The 21,025-nt window shown below is 34.2% G+C and overlaps 1 long non-coding RNA gene across 1 annotated transcript in view; it reads left to right on the forward strand.

Moving 5' to 3' along the window:
• Positions 1-15,725, forward strand: part of LOC141579382 (uncharacterized) — a 536,825-nt gene extending 521,100 nt beyond the window's left edge. Inside the window, exon 4 of the long non-coding RNA XR_012510599.1 lies at positions 15,596-15,725. This is a non-coding gene — a long non-coding RNA (uncharacterized LOC141579382). The remainder of the gene's footprint in view (positions 1-15,595) is intronic.
• Positions 15,726-21,025: the final 5,300 nt, after the last annotated feature.

The raw sequence follows: 21,025 nt of genomic DNA on the forward strand, positions 1-21,025 counted from the left end.
AGAATGCACCTTCTCCACAATTGGTTCCAAGAAGTCCCAACTTTAAAAATATCAGTTTGCCTTAGGTTAAAATTTGAAAATAGTCTTTTAAAAAAATCTTGATTATGTGGACAGTATATTTCCTATTTGTGTTGCACTATCTGATTTGACAGTAGTTTTAATGAAGATGCTAAAATGGAGAAGAATTGGCTTTTGGAATGACAGAGATAATTATCTTGTTTAAACAAACATATGCACAATAACATCACAACTTCTGTGTTGTTGAATGCTTGGTTTGAAGATTAATTTTGTTGTCAAGGCATTAAACTTTTTTTGTAATTTAAGACAAGTTAGGTACTGGCTTTTGAATCTGAAGTGTCTGTTGAAATTGTTACGTAGAAATAACCTCTAAATCCACCCCCCCAACTTTTTTTTTACAAGTTGATGTTTCTTTGTTCTTTCTTTATTGTGTTTTAATTGGTTATTTCTTATGGCAAAGTAATTTCAGAGATATTTTGTAGTTGTTCCTCATATGCAACAGAATTTACCAACTGTGGAAACAAATAGATCCAGCCCTTTTAGGATAGAACAGATATTGTGAAACCTCAGTGGTCAAAGACCTGATGACTAACTGTGCCAGTGTTGGAATAATAACTGCTGTAATTTATTAAATCTATTTCAAAATATGTATATGAGTATATACAAAAGTCAACTTTACATTGTATAATGAATACATTAATATGAATGAGTGAAGAGATTATTGGATAAAATCTCAATTTATCTATCCAAAATGTTTACCTTAAAAATGAGACTGGGAATTGTCATTGGACAAAGGGAATTGCTGATGTTGGCCAAAGTTCATGTTATATTCAACAAGACTGCTTTCATGGAAAACAACTGAACCATCAATCAAAAATCATGTCAGAATGTGGGATACAGTATGAATTTAGACATACATGATAATATGAATTGGGGTGGGAGTAATACATGCCTGAGAAGAAAATATAGATGTCACAGACACACATGCACAGCTCCTCTAGGTTTTCTATAACATAAAAGTGGTTCTCTATATTTTCCTGATCCAGAATAAATGTATAGGAACAATTTTGACCTGTTAATGGTGGATTAAATGTGGGATATAGTTTTCTTACAAAGCATGAAGACAAGAAATAGGCTGTTGTTGGTGTTAGTTCTCAATTCACTGGGCTGACACCTGTGTGATTATCTTGGCTTTCTTATCATGGTCAGAAGATGGCTTACCATCTCCAATCATCACATTCTCACAGCGTTACCAAAGACAGGAAACAGGAGAAGAGGTGATCTGAGTAAACTCTCCTTATGTATCTGTTATTTTAATTAAGGAACAAGAGCTTTTCTACACTGCAGAATACTTACCCTACTGTTTCATTGGCCAGAAAAATGATTGGGTTGGGTCATCTCTTTCTGCAAATAAGAAGCTGTAAAAATTAGTGTCTGCAAAAAGAGGACAGAATGTTTATGACTGGCTTAAACCAATTATGATTTTCCCTTGGGGCGAATCACTATGCAATCTCAAAAAAAAAATATATTACCAAGTAAAAAGCAGCAGAAAATAGCTATTGGACAAAATCTAACACTTTCTATGACAAAATTATAACCAGAAAAACTAGCTATTGTGTACAGTAGCCAAATCTTTGAAAGATTTTATCTTGAATCAATTAATAAACAAAAATATTCATGTCCAGCAAGAACTATATAATGAATATGATTTGGAGGGCAATGTGATATTCAGATAGCTAAAGGTTTCCCAGTAATTTTCTCTTAATTTTTGTTATTTTACTTTTAAATTATCATTTAATTTATTTAAATAAGAACAAAAAACAAAACAAAACAAAAAAAACATACAAAACCAGTTTACTCATTTCTCCCACCCCTATACCCTGCCTTTTACAACTACCAATCTATTTTTTGTATCTAATAACCTTGGCTTTGTTTTGTTTTGTTTTTAGATTTCGCATATAAGAGATTATACAGTATTTGTCTGACTTACTTCACTTCACATAATGCTCTTGAGGTTCATCTATGTTGTTGCAAGTAGTACAATTTTCTTCTTTTTATGGCTAAATAATATTCTATTGTGTATATATTAACTGGTTATTGTAATCATAGTTATTTTTACAATTTTTGTCTTTCAACCATCATACTAGCTTTATAAGTAATTAATTATGTATTATGCATTTACTTCTCCAATGAGATTTATTATTTTATATATGTTCTTGTTACCAATTAATGCCCTTTTCTTTTCAGCTTGAAGAAGTCCCCTTAACATTTCTTGTAATGCTGGTTTACTGGTCATGAACTTCTTTAGTTTTTGCTAGTCTGGAAAACTATCTTCAATTCTGGATGTTGAATTTGCTGTGTAGAGTATTCTTTGCTAGAAGTTTTTTCTTTCTTTCTTTTTTTTCTTTTAGCACTTTGAAAATATCATTCCACTCCACCTGGCCTGCAAAATTCATGTGTAAAAATCTGCTGACAGTGCTATGTGGGTTCTCTTGTATGAAACAAGTTGCTTTTCTCTTGCTGCTCTTAATATTCCTAAGTTTTTAGAAAAAAACCATGTTTTTAATTTTTTTTTTGATATTCAAGTTTGTAAAGGAAAAAACCTGAGATACTTTTGTTGTCATTTGGCTAGACAAAAGAGCTTTTATAGGACGACGTTATTTTGATGATACAAGTTTGGGGGCTTGGCAAGCATGTAAGCTGGGTTTTGTCAGTCAATATGGAGATGGTTAGATATTCTTTTTTAATTTACTAGAGACACACTTATACTCCAGGATGCCAAATTATTTCTCTACAATGATACATTTCTTTCCTTTTTTTTTTTTTTTTTATAAAAATACAATGTGCATCCTCTGATATAAAAGTTCATTCTTCATATAAATGTAACTGGGCATCTAAATTTAATTATAACAATGTTTGGTACAAATTGAATTATGAAGGCAAACAGTTGTGAGTGATACTATTTACAGATCAGGGAAGAGTCTGTAATATCTGCCTCTCAGCAGAGCATGTCTCACTAGCAACTAACTGGGTTCTTTGTGTCTCTGGAGATGCATTTTAAAGGGTTTAAATGTTGATGCACATGGATTATCAAAGCTTGTATTAGGACTTGCTTTTTCCTTATTCCCATTGCTGATATTTCAGTCTTTCCTTAGCTATGTAATATTACTGATTAAACTAGTTGAACAGTTTGATCCCATTAGTATAGAAGATATTCCTTCTCTTTCATTTTATATTGTACCAATCAGTGTAAATGTTACAGGGTAATTTTAATTTTTTTATCTTTATATTCTTGCAGATCAACTTACTTTTTTTACAGACATAGTCACACACATGCACACAGACAACACACACACCTATGGTTGAAGAATGAGAGGCTTGGGGACAATTTAGAGAAAAGATTGAAAATGGGAAAGAAATGAGAACTCTAGGGCTACAACTAATAAAAAATAAGGAAAATAAGGGCCACTCAGTTAATACTTGGCCAGAGAAACAATGTGAGCTACATAATGAGAGTGATCATTGAAAGTGAATGGATATAGCTGAAGTGGTAGAGCTCATGCTTAGCATGCATGAAGTCCTGGGTTCAGTCCCCAGTACCGCCTCTAAAAATAAATAAATAAACCTAGTTACCTCCCCATCCCCCCAAAAAAACCTTTAAAAAAAGAAAAAAAAGTGAATGAAGTTTGTGAATAAGAACTAGAGGTAACTTGAGGTTGCGAAGAGAAAACAAACAATAGATTGTATGGCATGAATTAAGTCTTTCTGGCAATGTGGCATTGAAAGAGTTAAATAAGTTCCAATTGCATTTTTCTTTCTATTGGCAGAAAAGAGGTTAAGACATGGGGATAGAAGACAGCAGAGTGGGGAAATTGCATTTGACTAAAATTTATCATTAAATAACAATCAAATATGTTTTATAAATCCTTATTTTTGGTGATACATTTATTGAGAAAATAGCCCAGATTTAGTCCCACTGGGGTTGGGAATTGGTAAAAATTAGAGTCATAACATAGAATCTTATACAAACCATAGTTCATTGCAAAAAGCTCAGAGGATACAGGTTTCAGCAAAGGATAAAGGGATGTATCTGGCTGGAGTTGTTCAGTTAGTGCTGCAGTTTTTCTCAGTTCCATTAAGAAAAAGATGCTCAAGTGATAGCAATGAGTGCCACCTTCACCCAGGTGGGATCTACTATGCTAAGAATTTCTGAATGAAGGCTTTCTGAACCTAGGTACCCACATCATCCCACATCCACATCACTGAGAACTTTAGCAAAATCTTGTGTAGTTGTAAAAGCAGCTGTGGTAAGCCATGCCACTCACATCTAATTTTGAGGTTCTAGGTTGAATCTCTTACTTTGCCATCAGTTCTATTGTTGCCAGAGAATAGGTACATGTCTCGCACAGGAAAGAATTCAAGAGCAAGCCATAGTAAAGTGAAAGTAGATTTATTCAGGGAGATACATATTTGATAGACAGGTTGTGGGCCATCTCAGAAAGCAAGAGAGGCCACCCAGGGTATGGGCTTGTTAGTTTTTATAAGCTGGGTAATTTCATATGTGAGCAAGTGGGAGGATTGTTCCACCTGTTTTGGTGAAGGGGCAAGGATTTCCAGGAATTGGGCACCCACTCAATTTTTAGACTTTTATAGTCCACCTAGGAGCTGTCATAGCACCTGTGGGTGTGTCATTTAGCATGCTAATGTATTACAATGAGCCTATAATGAGGCTCAAATTCTACTGGAAGTTGAATCTTCTGCCATCTTGGGCTGAGTTGGTTCTAACCAGCTTATGTCCTATCCTCAATTGCTGCATCATTCTTTTAATGATTGTGCTCTGCCTTCTTCCCTCCTGTCTCACCATGTTGCTATATTTTTGCCCTGGATTATATAATAATGACCAGATCCTGCTCAATATGTTAAAACAACATAAAAATGACCAGTTATGGGAAAAACTTCTTTTCCTCCTTTCTTGTGCAAAAAGTCAGTGGAGAGGGTGCTGGGGACACCAAGCACAGTAGGTCTGTTACCCTCTTTTACCTAATGTCACCTTTTCCAATCTCAAGCACTTAAATTAGTCACCATTACCAGAGCCACAATGAATCTGAGAGATGGGAATCAATACAAAGAGCATTAGAAAGAACTGAAAAATAAGACAGATGTGGTGAAAGCCATGTTTTTATTTTTATTACTTTCCAGTTAAATTTAAAGAAATCAATTTTGGGAAACAGATTAAGAACTGGAAAAGCAGATAGGCTTGATCCTGTGTCTCCACTTTCTTCAGTTGTTTGCAGCACCTGTGCTAAAATTATTAGTGTCTCTCTGGATTTTTATTTTTATGTTTTAATTTAATGATTCAGATTATTTTTCTACATAAATACGTGAAAAAAAGTAGTTCCTACTATTTTTTTTTTTTGTTAAATTGAGAACTACTATATTCATATAAAGATCAAATGTGAAAGATGGAGGAATCTTCATCTTCAGGGCTGTTTATTAATTCTTTCTCACATATTTTGTCTTGCATATTGCTCCCACCCAATGTGGTTAACTCTGCTATGATTTTCAGTTTAAAGCTGAGAATACAAAATCCAGAGAAAGCATGTGACTACCTATGGTCACTACTTTATAAGTAACATGGATGTGACTTGGATCAGGTACTCTAATTTTAAAGATTGCTTTCTTTCTGCAATACTACCATATCATTATATCCACTTTAGTAACTTGAGTGGTTCATTCTAATATGTTTCATTTACTGTAGAGATCTTTAGCAAGGAAGTTACAGGGATACTGTGGAAGGTTGATTATGAAAAACTTTCTATCTCTATAGGGTCTCCAGTACATATAGATTCTCTTACTTTGCTACCAGGGCCATAGCACCAGCTCTAGTGTATGTGAAGTCAGTGACGCTGTCACTCTGAAGAGGCCTTCTGGTACTTGGCCAACTAAATGTCGGTATGGCTCTGCTTTCAAATCTTGAAATTTATTTGTTCCATTCTGAAAACATGTGAATGTTCAATTTAAGAAAAATGTAGAGGCATCTTGCTCAGAAAACATATCCTGTGAAAAAAACAAACTTTTTTTTTAACCAGAGGAGGCTTAGAATTTAGTTTTCCACTTAAAGAAATGTTTTAACATTACACATGATAAAAAAAAAATAGAGATAGAAGCAATACACACTTAGCAAGGAGGGTGTGGAAACATGAGGCATGAAGCATCTGTTAGTCTCTCAATTCAAGTGACGGATACAACATCTAAAAAAAGGTTTTGTGAGATTAGTGTGAAAACCTTGAAAATAAAGAGCCTAGAAGTTGAAACACGTTCTTTGTCTGCAGGTAATGGCACAGAGGGCTTATGAGGCCTCCACCTATTTCATTGCATAATTTTGCCACACCACTATTAAGATGAATTGTGCATTATTAACCACAAGTAACTGATAATTCCTTTTACAATTTTGTTTTAAAAGTAACTATTCTAAAATCTTATCCAGTTCTTATGCCATCATTAATTCTCAGGATAAAGCTTAATAAAATAATTTTGAGCTTAATTTATAGGCAATAGCAACGTGATTCAGATTTGCTTCTTATGTATTATTTTTGCTGGAGGCTATTATTTTGGATAGAACAAAGATATGCGTATTGAAATATAGATCTTTGGCCTTGTAAGAGACTTACTGCATCAGCAAGTCTGGAATAAGGTCTAAAATCTAGAGTCTTAAGAATCTTGCTAAATGATTGTTGTAGGCATACAGGTATGGGAACATCTACATTATGCAGGCCACTCTTGATAGTAACTAGATTCTGAAAAAAATATGCTATTGTTTAGCAGCAAGGATATTTTATTTTAACGGCTTTATGTTTTGTTGGAAATATGACTGGGTATAAGACCATGTAAGAAGCACTGTGGTAGTGAGAAAAGACAATGAGTAAATGAAAGAAAATTTTAAAGATTGGGTGTCTTAGGGATGTTTAGTTTCTGAATCTGATATTTAGTTTTTAGTTTTTAGTTTTTGTAGTTATGAAAGCATTTTTAAATTTAAATATTGCAGGAAAAATAACTTTTTTTTTCTGGTCTGAATTTCCCTGGCTCTTAATTCCTTTTTTCTCTCACTAGTTTTATTAGAAAATGAATACAACTAAACGGTTATGTTAATATTTTGATTTTGTTTTGTGTTCTCTTAGGAACTCTTACGTTGTAGTAAAGCAGGCTGTGTGCCACTTTATTTAATACTCACACCTATGATATATCTATTATTATTCTCATTTCATAGATGAATGAGCAGAGCCTCAAAGAGGTTAATTACCTTGACCAAAATCACACAGAAAATAAGTGGTAAAGCCAACAATGATTTCGGGATGCCTGACTCAAAGTCCAAGGAACTTTTTGAATTTTCCATAACATTGTGCTACTCACCGTAAAGAGTGTACTTTGTTGTTTCTTTTTAAAATGGACATTCTAGTCTTCCGTGCCCCATAAGCAACATGAAAATCCACAAATGGTATTCTTTAAAATGAATCTGGCCGAATGGTTTGATGGTAGTACTCTTTTAAATAGAAATTCTAAGAGCAAGCTCATGTGTGTGTGTGTGTCCATGTGTGTCCTTTGCTGCAGCGTGAATGAGGTATGGTCATGCTATGAGCAATATTTGTCTAACTGGGCAAATAATTTTCCCATTCTGTCACCTTATACTCTTCCCCTCATGATGTGTTCATATCTTTTACTGCAACTTTCCAAATGGAAAGTGCATGATGTCAGGCGAGTTGTACAAGCATGCTTTTTCCATTTTAAAAGCATATGTGGAAGTCTGCAAGAAATCAGCCACAGACTACCAAAATTTTCTCATATTTGAGCCTTCTGCACTATTCCAATTAAAGTGGATCTTTCTCTCCACCATAGGAATTGTACTGTATAACTGATTACCAAGCACATCATGTAAACGGCTCTTAGAAACTGCAAACAGCCCATTATGGAGAATGTACATTATTAACAAAGGTCATATTAGAATCTCACCCTGGTAACTAATCGCGTCAAGTGTACAGTACATCAATAGGTACATAGACTAGGAAGCAGTGTTTTCCAATTAAGCGAATCAGTTTGACCTTCTGAACTATAAATAAACTGCAGCAACAGCTCCTGATTAGGCTTAAGGACTCTGACTTCCATGGCAAACAAATGCCTCAGAACTTAAGCATACTTAGAAAGTTAATCCTGTAAAGAGTCAATGAACAGATTTAAAGTTTCAGCATTAAAGCCTTGGACCTGAGTTTCCTCAAATTTCTGCAGTGCAGGCAGAATAGGAATGTATCCCTCTGAATAGATAAACAAGCCCTGAATTAGCTTTTACCCTCTCTCGGGATAACTAATTTAACAGAAGTAAACCCATTTTCAAAACAGAATAAAAATATTTGCTTCCCTAAGTATTTTGCTTAGCAAATAAAGTGTTTGCTTCCCCAAGTCATGGCCTGGCCGGGCTACATGAATAAGAGCAATTAACTATACTCAGTGGGAAGTTAAAATACTTGTTAAAAAACAGATTTTGACCCTTGTTTATTTTTATCTGATGTCTATTCTAGAACTAATCAACACTCATTCATCTGATTTAGATCAAAAGTTGAAATCCAATCCAGTTCTTTAATTTAAAAACATTAAACTTAGTAGGTATATAGGGCTGACACTGACTCACCTTCGAGGGATGGTATACTTGCATTGTTTTTCTAATGTTAGTATGGATTTCCATAACCTTTGTAGGCCTCCGTTTTCTCATCTGTAAAATGAAGGCCTTGGACTAGATAAGATTTAAGCCTCTCTAGCTAAAACGTCTATGTATTTGTGGACATACAGAGCTAACAAAAGTTCAGGCGTTGTTTAACCAGCCCAGATATGAGTGGTTAATTTTCAATATTTATGGTATTCACTGTCATTTTCGTCATAACATACGGGAGGCAGATGATAAACCTGTAAGAATGTAAATTTCTGCAAATTTAAGAAATAATGGTTAGTATATTTTCCTAATAGGAAGATAAGAGATTTAATAATTAGGAACACAAACTCATTTTACATAAAGATCATTTTAGAGTTTTTATATGAAACATTCAATTTCTGAGAACAGCTCTGAAGAGCTATGTGGGGTCTTTAAATAAATTAACAAATAAATATTTATTTATTTAAATTTAAATAAAAAGCCCTTTTTAGTGCTCTAGCTACTGATAGGTGATAATAGGGACTAGGTTTCTTCATACTGTTTCCTCTTTTATAGGAACACTGGAAACAGCAAACTAAACTTAGAAAACTCCCATATAAAATCTCATTGTTTAAACTTATAATCTCCTTACCTACTGAATTTAACAATTCCAAGTCAGGTGGAGGAGGCAAGAAACCATTTCCTTGAACTAAGGTTCAAGAGTATTTTTTATTTTTCAGCTTTGAGAAGGGTTAATGTGAGGCTGATCAGTTGTACAATAGGTGGTTTTGGAGACATACAAAATTGATCTCCATCACATGAAGTTAGAGATTCAATATTTCGTTTGACATAAAATGGTTCCTAACTTGTGGTAGTTCGACTTAAGGCTTTATGATGGTGCAAAAGCAATACACATTCAGTGGAAACTGTACTTAGAATTTTGATTTTTGAATTTTTATCTTTTCTGGAGGCCAGTGATACACAGTAGGATACTCTCTCGTGATGCTGTGCAGCGGTAGCAAGCTTCAGCTCCCAGTCAGCCACACGATCACAAGGGTGAACAAGTGATATGCTTACAACCATTCTGGACCCATATAACCGTTCCATTTTACACTTTCATACTGTTTTCAATCAATTAAATGAAGTATTCAACACTTTATTATAGAATAGGCTTTGCATTAGATGATTTTGCCCAACTGTAGAGTAATGTGAGTGTTTTGAGCACATTTAAGGTAGGCTAGGCTCAGCTATGATGTTCGGTAGGTTAGGTGTATTAAGTGCATTGTTGTCTTATAGTGGGTTTATTGGAACATAACCCTATGGTAAGCCAAGGAAAATCTTGCAGTGTAATGGCTGGAAAATGAACTCATCATCTAATATTCTAGAGTGGAACGTTGGCTTTTGGTAAGATTTTTTCCTTAGAGTTTTGTACATATAAATACAAAATTACTTAGCATGATGTGCATTGATGTCTGAAGTAAAATTATGAAGTGGGAAATATTTTTTTATTTTGTCCTCCATCTGTGTACATTTTCTGTCCTCAAGGACTCTTTCATCCTCTATGTACTATCACCTTCCCATCTCAAAGAAAGGGATCTGACAGGTAGATTCACACAGACGCTCTTATGTCTCAATATATCATTCTTTCCAAAAATTACATATATTTAATATACTATTAATATGTTTAGGAGGGTTAGAGGATTAACTCATGTCTGAATCTCTATTAATAATATGTGACCTGAATACAGGAGATGTTTCTAATCACAAGGATCTTCTGGATGCTCTTCTTACTCTCTAACAGAGACAGGTGGCTATTCTTTCTTCTCACAAGCCTGTGAGAAGATGCTGAGATAATGTAAGCTCATGAGGGTTAGCATTTTTATTCACTTCAATTACTACTTTTCCCCAGTATTTAGACACAGAGTAGACATTTAATACATACATATTGGTTTATGAATTATCACTGTCTTTTACTACCAAAATTCAGGCATGTCAACTCAGGGCCAGTAGGGACTGCAGATATCTGTCTGTGAAGCTTATTATATTGGGAAGCCCAGATAAAAGTGGAAATTAGCTGCAGAACAGTAATGAAACGATGTGGTGGAAACTGCTATGGGCTTTCCGAAATAATTTTCTCTTCCTCCTGAGCAGACAGCTAGACGACATCTCTCAGCCTCCCTTACACTTAGACGTGGCCATGTGGCTGGGTTTTAGCCACTTGAATGTGAGCTGAAGTGATTTGAAATACTGCCCGTCTTAGCTCATCAAAACTTCCTATATTTTCTTTATACTTCCTCTTCCCCCATCAGCCAGCTGGAAAGGATCTTAACAGAACACTTCAGACCCTAGGGAAAGCTGGAAAGAGACTGGATGTTAAATGATAATGTGGAAGTCACCCTGACTGAACAGAACATCTATGTTGGATTTTGTGGGCATGAAAGATAAATTTTTATTTTGCTAAGCTCTTAAGGCTTTCAATGTAAAGGAGAATACTGAGCCATTCAGAAAAGGAGTAGTGAAGCAAGATAGGGCAACAAGTAGGAGCAAGGCCAGAGGGAATAGAAATGTGGTTGAAATGTTGCTGGTCTGGGGCATATGAAAAATAGGCAAATGGATAATTTGAGGTCAGAGTCTGTTGCTAGGAAAAGAATGACAAAAAGTGGAGTTACTGGCTGAAAACTATTGACATTAGTAAGTGTTACTGCCTTGGACCAGAGTCTTCCTTTGAAGTTAACATGTGTTACAAGAGCTCAGCCCAAGCTGGTCACTAATGTTCATCATTCTACCAAATAAAACTTAAGATCATGCGGCCCTATTGCCTAACAGATCTTCTCTTATAAAATCTTCTCCAAAGACCTTTGTTCCCAGGTAAAACTGAAGCAGTTTTCCTCTCATCTTTCAAAGTTTTAATTAACTTACTTTCTTGTTGAACCTTTTGTAGGTAATGAGAATATATTTCCAATAAGCCATTCATTTCTTAAAGTCTTCTTGCACTTAATTTATCTAGTTTATGCGTTTAAAGAGAAAAGTGGTGTAATAATTTTGTATTCTTCTGCCAGCATACTTCAATGCCATTTTTTGGCCACTTTAAAAAAAGTTTCTCTACTTTGATTTTTATCTCCGTAAGTGCACATCAAGCTCAGCCATCTTGTACTTAGGGAAGCTTTCCCTTATATTTCACCCCTCAGACTTGGTTGTTGACCCCACTTATGTGTTTTTTAAAAATCCACTGTATTTTCCCCAAACATAGGAATTCTACCCTGATAACAATTGTACCTGAACTTACATGTCTTTAAACTGTGAGCTCAAGGAAATACTATGTCTTATGTCTACACTTTCCACAAAGTAGATGTCCCAAAAGGTGTTACTGAAGGAATAATCAATGAATTAAATAAATATTGCTGTTGTATTATATTATTTTAGTTCCTAAAGCCAGTGCTGTGTAGAATTTTAAGAATATAATAAATGCCATTTTTGTGAGGATAATAAATGAAAAAATGCCTTAAAATTTTATCAAGGTATAATTTATGTAAAGTGTGTACAGCACTTAGTTGTATCTTAATTATACAACTCGACTAATTTTTCATATATATTCATGTGTTAGCCTCTGTTCATTTCTTTCACCCCAGGAGTTTCCCTCATGCATCTTCCCAGGAAACATCAGTCCCCTCCTCTTCCTAAGGTACACACTAGTCTCACTTCTATAATTTATTTATACTTAAAAAGCTATACTACAATCAAAACCAAATATTGTTGGCCAAATAAAATACTGTGATACAACAAAAATTTGAAGAACTGATGTACAACATAGACTAATACCTAATTCCCAGATAACCCCTGAGGGGCAATTGATGGAAGATAAAATTTGATGATAGACTTAAAAAATTCTATGCCAAACAGAATAAATTCAGAGAAATCCACACCCAAACTACTGAAAAAGAAAGATGAAGATAACAAAGATCAATAAAGGCTCATCCTATACACATGTATACACCACTTAACACCTGTTGTTGTGGTAACTACAAAAGATTGGCAATGACTGAAAGTTAAAGAAACACAGTGTGCTTGTAGGAAAAAATATTATAAAATATTAGTCAGGCAAATATTTTATGGGAGTGAAACAGTGGTGACATATGTCTTTGAATACGAAAATTTAATCCTTATACCCTAAGTGCTGTCTTTCCCAACAAAAAGAAGATGAAAGAAAAGGAAAAAAGAATGTGATGAAATGCAAAATCCAGGTGACGCTTACTTCTATTTTTTTGAAAATGCTGAACCCTCAACAATATTAGGTTAAAATGTCACTACTGTTTACAATATGGGGTGGATTTTGATTACTCAGGGTGCCAGGCAGATGCCTTTGAAGAAGAGGAAGTTGTAGTCAAGTTTGTCCCATGCAACTAGTTATTTCTGGATATAATGAGGAAGTATCCACCTGCACTTACAGATGTGAAAGGAACATGAATTTTCCCGTCAGAGCAAGGCAAGCATGCAGACTGCTCCTCTGAGTTAAATACTTGTCTGTGTTCAGGTAGGCAGTTTCAGTTTTGTCATAGTTATTTTTTTTTTTCTTCAGGGTATTAGGATTCTATGAAGTTGAGTTTTCAGGTACAGTGTTACAAGTTCCCCAGAGTATAAGAGGAAATTGTTCCAGCTAACTCTGCCTCTGAGGCAAATGCTTACTGAAGAACAGCCATTAATTAATCTTGGGACAGTAAAACCTTTTTCCTGTCCTATCTCCAGTTAATAATGCATGACTGAAAGTTATGTTCTAACTGTAAATCAGGCCCAACAAAACATATCACAAACTTATTTTCCTCTCAAGTCCCATAGCTTGATATGTGTGTTGTTTTAATATTCCCACTTGGGGCTGTACATCTAATGTTACTTTGAAAATGTGCTAACAAGCCTGAAAGTGTTGGGGCTTTTTAATACATTTTTATTACAAGGAAGGATTTTAAAAAATGAAATCTGATGCTTCTTATGCAAAACATAGTGTGAAAGCAGAATAGGAACTATTAAGAACAGGGCAATAGAATTTATGCCACGTGTTAGAATTATCTTAATTCATTATCTTGCGTAAAATACTTTTTTTTCTTTTATTTGTGACATAACTGTTTTTATGTTGTTAGCATTATTTTAATAAGAATGCTTTTTAGTGTTCTTCTTCTGTTTTTTTTTTCTCCAGAAGATCTTACATAGTCAAACTGATCTCTAGGAAGGGGGCTTGGATTACCCAATAGTAATGTGTGAAGACTGGCATTGCCTTAAAAAATGTGACAGACTATTATGAATGATATTGAAGTGAAGCTCTAAAATTCTAGAGAACCTGTTTTGAAACTCTGGGGAGAATTGGTGAGTTGGAAATTAACTCATCATTCAGGTACATAGTCTAGTTCAAACAAAATGGGAACCTTTACAAATATCTGTAACTATGAGTTATGAGCTCATAAATTTACCGTAACAAGAAATGCAAGGCTGCACTGAATATCTAGGATAGTCCAGTTAAGCTCCTAAACATGCCTTTGTAAATTGGATAAGTTACTGAATTCCATTGAGACCTATTTCTACAGAGTAAAATGCAAAGATTGAATTAGACCTGTGTTTTAAAAAATATAACTCCAAAGACACATTAGGGTTTCATAGACTGATAATCTGGGAACTTTGTGGGGAGAAAACGTGTGGTATTAGGATCTAAATTGAACAGCCAATGGCCATATTGGAATTAATACAGTTTGTTGTGTGGATCTCATGCCTCCAAAGACTTTTAGGAATGAAAGAAAAAAAATCTTTATGATAGATCTAGTGGTTTTCTCCTTACCTTAAGAAACAGACATTCATCATAAAGCTACAGAAAGTGCACCTTTGTTAAAGTGAGGACAAATTGGATTGTTTTCCTAAACCTAGTTGCTGTCAGAGATGATGTCAGGAAAGAAAGCACTATGGGCAAGAACTGTAATAGTTTCCCTCAGTGAAGGGTATTCTGTGTATCCTAAAAGGGGAAACCTTTTAGCAGTAGCAGAGACCTACACTGTGGCACGTGTGGTATATGATATTTTGTTATTTCAGGAACTTCTGGGCAGTCATTTAGGCAGTTTGGAAATATCTGGGGTAATAACCTGGGCAGAAAAGTAGCTCTTGAAGCAGACGTTCAATATACCAAGGTAAAGAGAAGTGTAAACTCCAGTTGTGCTGGTTTGAACAGGGACTTCTGGTAACAATGGTGATAGTAACATCTATGGCAATCAGTGTTCATTATTTTACAAGAACCTTCCCAAAGATGGAAATACAGCATTTTATTCTCACAGAATTCATATATTAACATACCATTCTCCTTTGACCTGTAGAAGAGGAATTAATTTGATAACTGAGCTTATTGGTGCAACAAAATTTAAAATTAGCTATGTTTCTACATTACGATCTTATTTTTTTATTGTTTGAAATTAAGAGGAAAAAGTTCTGTATTGTAAGTGGGTTGGTTAAGTTGTTATATAATATTTTCCTTTGCATCATCTGCCATATGTTTATAGGACAAAGACTATACTGCTGGGTTCACAATATGAATGTACAAGTGTCTTCATCATTACATGAACCATTATGTAATAACTAAATATCACTTATTCTTATATTTAATTTTATGTGTCAATTTGACTGGATCATGAGATGTCAGATATACGGTTAAACATTATTTCTGGGTGTGTCTGTGTGGGTGTTTCCAGAGGAGATTAGCAATTGGACCAGTGGACTGGGTAAAAGGAATGTGGATGGATTTGAGGCCCTGAACAGGACAGAAAGGTGGAGGATGGGAGGGCTCTCTCTTTCTCTCATTCTCTACCTGCCTGATGAGCTGGGACATTGATCTTCTCCTGCCCTCGGCATTCCTTGTTCTTATGCCTTCAGACTTGGACTGAAATCTACACCACTGGATCTCCAGCTCTCAGGCCTTTTAACTACACCATTGGCCTTCCTGGGTCTCCACCTTGGTCATGGGACTTCTCATCCTCCATTGTATGAGCCAATACCTTATAGTAAGTCTTTTTATATATATCCTTTGCTTCTGTTTCTTTGGAGAACTGTGACTAATACACTTGAATCACAAAATAAACATTGCATAGATATAAATTATCATAATTATAAGTAGTTATAAATTATCAGCTAACTGGCCAGTTGTTTTTGAACAGATATTCTCTTATCATGGAAATTTTGTCAGTACAAAAATTATGTATTGTTAAAATTTGATGAGTTTATCATGTTCGTGTTATTTAAATTTTCATACATTTTAAAATAATTTCTGAGCTGTTATATACTATTTTCCTCATATGTCAGGATGAAAAGAAAAATTTTTTAAAACAAAATGGAAAGTCATTGGATACATAAGTGAAAGAAAATATTTTGTATTATTTAGATACATTTTTGGAGAAGATAGATGTAATGCTATAAAAGGGAGATTTCAGAGCTATTAGTCTCTGTGTAGTATAACACTAATATGTCACTGATAAAAAAGGATGTGAATTTATCTCTCATCTCCATGTCAGCCAGAAATGGTAAATTTCAAAAAACAAAACAAAACAAAACAAACTGGGATAAAATGTACATGAAAAATTCATTAGACCAAATATATTTTCTGAAGATTAGGATACTTGATGATATAATTTGAATATTAAACAATGGAAAATTTTTAAATTACCAAATGACAGAATAGCTGCAGAAGCATTAATAAGTTCTTCCAAATTGCTAAAAATATACTAGATCCTTGTTAGTTTATTACAAACCAAAAGATTCTATAAATTTTATTCTATTTGAAGATGGAAAATATTCAACTGAAAAATGAGAAGGGACAAAACATAGACAACCTTCATCAAATAATCTTGACAAAGATGAAAAGAGCAAAAATAGTGTTGTATTCAAAATTGAAATTTGAAAGACTATTGAGGCATTCTAAACAGAGAGTGAAAGTGAACATAAGAATATTGGCAAGGTCTTGTTGAGTAAATTATATACAAAATTTAGTTTTTGCCAAAACCTTTAAATTGAGACATAAAAAAATAACTTGAGGTATAAGAGAGACAACAGTACTGCACATATTATGCTTGGAAAAGAGAATGGATAGAAGATATTCAGAGTAGTTAAAGGTATTTTATACTTCTCATTCCATGCATTGTCTAAATTTTGTGGTAAACAATAAGGTAAAAATCTTTATTGATTCTGATACATTTAAAACACTACAGTGTGAACAAATGTTGAAGTATACTAAAAATACATTTACCTGCATAAATTTGAAGCCATTGTCAAAACAGCAGTAAGAAAGTTGAATTGATGCCCTTGTGCCACAGAATATTCATTGGAGGATACTCTTCTAATGCTATTTTAGAAATTGTTGATGTATTGATAAGGATCTAGATTCTGTAATGAAAATCAAAGATATACTTAAAGTATACTTAAAATTATTTGGTCTATACTAACAATATTTTAAGCAAAATGATACATGAACAAAAGTCAGTGTATAAAAGTCTCTGAAATCGTTGAAGAGATTATGAAATTCTTTGATGAAAACAAATTGTTGACATTTATGAAAACATTGATTCCAACTAAATGTCAGACTAACAGTACTGACATCAGTTCTCCAATTCAAAACACCCTAGAAAAAGAATGAAGAAAACTCACTTTGAGTGTGAACCTCACAATCAGCACATCTATGATTCAAACATAATCTGAAAATCAATTTTTTCCATGCCCAATGCAATTTCTTCTTTACTAAAGATTTACTGTGTTGAAAGAGTTAGATTTTATACATTTAAAGTGGCATATATATTTACTAATGAAATTAACTTATGACCATAGCAAGAAACATGCTATCGATAAAACCTCTATTTTTAAAGAACTAAAATGCTTAAATTTTATAAAGCCTAATACAGCTTTTATTATAGACTTGCAAAATATTTAGACACAAATTTGCTAGACATCTTTTAAAATACTTTTATAGCCCTTGTTCTATATTAACTTTGCCAGCAAAAAAAGAAGTTTCCCATAAAACACATCAAAAATGACTTAAGATGCATCCTGCCACATGAATCAAATTTATTTTTTTAAAGAAAACAAATATTGGAGCAAGTATGCATGGAAATTGTAATAAGCACTTTCATTTCCTTGAAAGCAAGGAGCATAAATAACTCTTTTACAACCAATGCTTATATCCTAGTGACCTTAACTTTTAAATAATTATAATTAAAAATTCATATTTGGTATATTATTTTCAAATTTTGATTTATAGAATTTACACAGAATGGCTTTATGTTTCGTATCACTGTCATTATTAAAAATGAAAAGAAACAATTTCACTTCTTTTTTTTAACTCGAGGATAGTGCGATTCTTTTCTAATTTGCCTGTAGACAGTCTGTTCCAAATACTCACTTTTACAATTCAAGAGCCTTGTATGGAGGACTTAAATCAGAATTTTAGAATAAATAGAATTTTATTTTAAGTCATATTCAGGATATAAAATGGAAGGAAAGTTTGCACCAGATAAAGAGATGAAGGAGAAAGCACTGTGCTGTGTAAATGGGGCCAGAGGAAGGGTGACTATCATGAAAATTTTGCCTGAGACCACCATGGAAATAAGGAGAGAGGAGAGTTTCCTGGAAGAAGTAGGAAAATCTGCATGGATAGAATATTGCCTTTTAAAATTTACTGTGTATTTCCCAAACAACAACAAAAACAACAAACATCCAAAACCCACTGTTTTTGAGACTGAGATAGACTAAGACACTTTTCGTGCCAAGTTGAAGGTCTTGTCATGCTGCTTCTCTTCTCCCCACTACTGAGTGGGAATGGGGAATCTGTAGTAGAGATTGAATCTATTTCTGGTAAAAACACAAATTACATATTTTGGCCATCTAAATTGTAGAATTGTAACTTTAAACTCATGCTGCATTAATATTTATTTAACATCTATTATGCTTTAAAGATGCTCTAAGTTTTTTACATCTATTCAATTATTGTTCGTAAAAACCTATGAAGTAAGTCTAAAGAGATTAAGCAAATGCCCAAACTGTAGAGAATTACTTGCTCCATCAAAAATTTGTGCTCTTTGTGCTCTTTGCACTTTATACTACCTCTTGATAACAAAATTTTATTTTATAATCATTTCTGGAGAAAGAAAAGCAGATGGGAGCCAGGAGAGTGAAGAGAGGGAAGCACAGGCAGAGAGAGGGAGGGAGAGTGGGAAGGAAGAAGGAAGGACGGGAGGAGGAAGCAAAGTGGGGGAGGGTAAAAGGGAGTGAGACAGGAAGGCGAGAGGGAAGGAAGGAAATGAGCCCACTCCATGAATCTAGAGGGATAAATATTAATGAGAAGTATGTGAAGAGATCATAACTGCTCAAATTGTTGTCCTCTCATTCAAAGCAAATGATGTCTGGAAAGGAAGAGAAAGGAGAAAACACCCCCGAAGGATGAAGAGACTGTAAGGGAATGATTGGATTCGAAAAGTGAATTTCTTTTGTTCTGTGATTAGATTCTATTCTATGAAAGAACTTGTAGAAGGAATATTAGAGAGTAGCTTCAAAGAATTATAGAGACTAAGATAAATGCCAGAAGAGGATATTGGAAATTGTAATTCCAATTTTCACCATGGTAGTATGGGTCTAGAGAGAATAGCATTATCCGATGGATATATAATGGATTGATGGTATCCAAACATTAATGATGGATAGCTTGATATCAAATTGGAGGGAGAATTTTAACACAGAAACAATGAGTTCGTCTCTCAACACTGACAATGGTCCACATTTTATAGCAGTGACCTATTTGGAGAGAGATGGGACATGTTTGAATTTGCAAATTACACAAAATTGAGAGGGACAGTAAAATGTCACATGGTAAAAAGCTAGAGGCAAATTGATATCAATATGTTGCTGTGATAAATTATATAAAAAGATAAACTATAAACCATTCTGCACTTTATTTTTAAAAAACGCAAAACTTCACAAGTATAAAATGAGGGATATGGGACTTAGACCAATAAGCTTTCAGATGACCTGAAGCCCAATATGAATTGTTATTGTCATGTTGTTGCTGGTAAATCTACTTTGAGCCTAGATTTTATTAAAAAGAGGTACAGTATCTTAAAAGAGGAAATGCTATGGCTACTTCTGTATACCGTTCTTTCAAAGAAACAGAGGAAAACAAGCAAAGAGTAGATTTGGAGGAAGTGACCAGTCCAGAGTCAGAGATCATTGCAGGCCCTTAGGTAGCCAGACTTCACCCAAACTACCTTCTATATTTAAAAGCTTGCATGGTGAAAAGCCAACACACTTACTCAGTAGGTGCTCTAGTGCTATGGAAATAGAGTTAATGGATAGAAATTGTGAAGCAACTGCTTTTTCACGTAATTTAAGGCAATGTTTCTCACAGTCAGAATTGCCTGAATGAGCCATTTCAGGAGGTAGTAGGTTTCCTGTCACTGGAGGTCTTCAAATAGAAGTCTGATGACCAGTTGGGAGAATGTATTTAATATTGTTCATTGGTTTGTCACCTGTTCCCAGAACAGTGCATGGCACACATTAGCCACCAACAAATACTTACTGAGTGAATGAATGATTAGAAAGAAGTTACTTATAACTCACATTTATCGAGCCCTCACTAGTGGTCAGGGATAGCTGATTTTCCAGTACTTTATAGGAAGGGACAGTTTTGTTTTGTTTTTTTCATTTGGCAGCTCAGAGAAGTGAAAGCTAGCAAAGGGAAAGATACTTCCCCAAGTCACCCAGAAGTGAGTGGAGGAGGCGAGATTTTAATTGTGGTATATCAGTCCCCTGAGCCTATTTCAAGTTTCAGAAGGTGGTTGACTTAGGTAATTTTTGTTTCCTTCACCACACACTTCCTGATGTAGACTGTTATTAATTAAACAAGGAGGCTGTCAGAGGTGGTTCTAATACCTTAGCAGCCTTTATAAGAAACCCAAAACCTAAGTCTGTAAATGTCTCAGAGTTAAGAAAACAAAACCTAAGAACAACCAATCACAAACAGCCAACTAAACTTTTCCAAATAAGACAAAAGCTTAAGCTATAGCCAATCAAATAAGTTTCTTGTTTTGCTTCTTCCTTTTCTCCATAAAAGTCTCTCTCCTATTTCCTATCATTGGAGCACTCCGACCATTTCCAGGTTGATACTGCCTGATTGGAATTGATTTTTGCTGAAACTCAACATTTTTAATATACCTTAGCTTATTTTTTAACAATGCCAGTAAGAAGAGCTTAAATTTACTACCTCTTACTGTATTAGAACCACTTTATTGACAAAATTTGTTTAAGATTAAAATGGATGAGTAGAGA

This window comes from Camelus bactrianus, chromosome 2 (assembly GCF_048773025.1).
Source record: "Camelus bactrianus isolate YW-2024 breed Bactrian camel chromosome 2, ASM4877302v1, whole genome shotgun sequence".
NCBI lineage: Eukaryota > Metazoa > Chordata > Mammalia > Artiodactyla > Camelidae > Camelus > Camelus bactrianus.